The 2,896-nt window shown below is 33.5% G+C and overlaps 1 non-coding gene across 1 annotated transcript; it reads left to right on the forward strand.

The window, feature by feature from the left end:
- Nucleotides 1-544: 544 nt before the first annotated feature.
- LOC145141544 (U6 spliceosomal RNA) lies at nucleotides 545-647 on the forward strand. The gene has a single exon (XR_013722740.1). It is a non-coding gene; the product is annotated as a U6 spliceosomal RNA (small nuclear RNA).
- The last annotated feature ends 2,249 nt before the right edge of the window (nucleotides 648-2,896 follow it).

A 2,896-nucleotide genomic window follows, 5' to 3' on the forward strand; every position in this document is an offset into this window, starting at 1 on the left:
TATATTGGGTAAAGATGGGTAGATATAAGATGACATAGATGATGAGAGACGAAAGGTGATATAGATGATGAGAGATGAAAGATTATATAGATTATTAGAGGCCTTGAATTTAAAGATGACCCAGTTGTCTAGCAGAGTATAGATAACGACCACAAACTATTCTAGACAGTCCAATGGAACGCTAGCAGGCTCGCAACCTGTAAGTGTTTTTGAACTTAGTGTTCACCAGGTGTACTCCATCCCCCCATGGTTTCCTTACTGACATATATTGATATGGACTCCCCTAAGCATTATTGTTTATCCCGAAGATGATCCTTAGGATTGGTCCTTTGAAATTAGATGTTAGGGACATAGAGTAAGGATAACGGGAAGGGGTAATCGGGTTATGATTGGATAATAATAAATAAAGATTTAATTATTGTGGTTTGAAAACTCTATGTGCTCACCAGGCCCCCAAGTATGACCCACTCAGTTTCTTATATTATAGGTAGTGGCACAAAAGCACGTGTGTGATGATATGATGAGAGATTTATGGATGCCTATAGGCCATTCGGGGACATCCGATAAAATTGGAACGATACAGAGAAGATTAGCATGGCCCCTGCGCAAGGATGACACGCACAAATCGAGAAATGGTATCAGAGCCGAAGGTTATAGAGAATACCGGTTTTCCTTTGGAAAACCACAACTATAGCCAAAAAATTTCTAAACGTTTTTAAAATATAGAACATACTACTGGTATAACTAATTCGAGTACGCATTATTGGACTTTAATTAAGTATAGCCTGGCCAACTATGCTTAATTAAGGAAAGTTAATGTGAGGCTGGAAACGGTTATAGTAGAATTATGTTCAAAACAATTTTCAACTTAAACTATTGAAAAACAAAATTTTTCGGTGTGCGTACGGGCATTGCATATTATAGGCATTCTTCTAGATACACTTAGAAACTAAGTGCACTTTTATAACAATGCCTTTATTTAGAAATATTCTTGTCCCTTATCAAGTGCTAGGTTAACCACTTAAGTTATATCACTAGCCACTCTAGGAGCAATGCACTTAGTACTGAGAATGAGTATTCCTTGGTAGCTATTGACTTTAGATGTAAGGTTAGTAGCTAGATATACACTAGTAATAATCATAAGTCGAAACCTATACGAATTATTCCTCAATACCTCTTCATCGTCTTCGTACTAGAGTTACAACTATGAAAAAGCGTTTTGATATCGACACGGATGAGAATTGGAGCATCACGTAAGGAGGTAGATGAGTCTCCACTAAATAATCACTTGGATACCATTGGCGGGCATTCCGGATTCAACTCACGAGGAGATACGGAGGTTTAACCCATACGTGAGACCTTATTACTACGTTACGACTTAGCTCTAGGTTGTTTCCACCTTGAGCTTAAAACTTAACATAAGATGTCCCTTTGACCTCTATAAAAGGTCGTAAACTACATTGACACCATAAAACGTTTTTCAAACAATTTTTCTTGTCCTTTATCTTTGGGAAAAAGACATCGGTACTCGTCTTATACTCGCCATGTACTCGCCTTAGTATTTAGGTACGAGCAGCTACACTAACATACTTATTCCTTACTTCTTAATCTTCCATCAAAAAGATATTTCACTTCATCGGTTTTATTTAACTCACAAAAATCTTTTGACAACTTGCTTTAACTTAACACTTTTCTTCAAAACTCAATTTAACCAATATTGGTTTTAACCTTGCTATTTTAATTTCATTTCAAATACATTTCAATGGATAGATGTGCTTTTAAGGGCATATAAACCATATTCAACCTTGCTTACCATTTTGACACGTTTTCGAAAAACTTAGAAACATTTTCTTTTATAAAAGTGTTTAAACTTTATGCTATAAAACTTCAACATATGACGTTAAAGTTCATATTATGTGTAAAAGCTTCATCGGATCTTCAAACCACTTTTGTTTTAAGACTTTTGACTACCTTCTCATTTAGGCATTATACTTTACTTAAATGTGTTTTCTTGAAACCCAAGACGGTATTTTTACAACTTTCTAATTTAAACATGTTTATAAGAAATCTCTAATTCCTACATTTCCAACATACCTCATTTTTTTTATTTTATTTCAAATTAGTTTTATAATTTGTAAAGTTTCTAAAATTTAAAGAATTGAAAAACTTAGTGCTCACTTTTAAAATTCCAGAGACGCACTTTCGACAATGCACAATTATTCTTCTAAATATATTGAGTCTTTACCTTATCCATTTTAACCATTGTTGGACCCCAGTCAAAAGATCAAAACTGTCAAATTTTCAATTACGAGTTTTAGTGTTTCTTCTTTTTCACAAATGGAGTTTAACTTAATAAGTAACTTATAAATTTTTAGCAATCCTTAGCCAACACTTTAAAACGCCCACATGTCTATTTAATCATCAACATACATCAAATATTTAAGTTTGAAATATATCTCAACCTGGTTTTAAATCTACCTATGGGTATTGTTCTTATAATTTTAACAATAGCAATCATTGCCGCCGCTATCTTCCTTTTTTCTTTCCCCCGAACTTTATTTCTCGCTCTCCTTCTGATTTTAGATCTCGCACGCCATAATATTAACATAATACATTGTCTAACTTTGTTTCTGTCTATTTTGCTTCTCCTGGTATCATGTTCGTATACATATAGACTAGAAGTCTACCCTTTCGTTTTGAGCGATTAATACGTGTATAGTCATGAGGCATACTTTAAGTTTAGTCAACTTTGATATGTTCAATTACGCCTTTTATCATATACATCTTGTTTTTATTTTGAAATCTACTATAAACAAGTGATCCTTATTTACATTTGCTCTTTCGTTCTAAATTCAAAAACATGATATAAAATGCAATTTTCATTGTATTTTTCCTT

The sequence above is a fragment of the Lactuca virosa genome, chromosome 9 (assembly GCF_052849685.1).
Source record: "Lactuca virosa cultivar CGN04683 chromosome 9, Lactuca_virosa_CGN04683_v6, whole genome shotgun sequence".
Taxonomy (NCBI): Eukaryota; Viridiplantae; Streptophyta; class Magnoliopsida; order Asterales; family Asteraceae; genus Lactuca; species Lactuca virosa.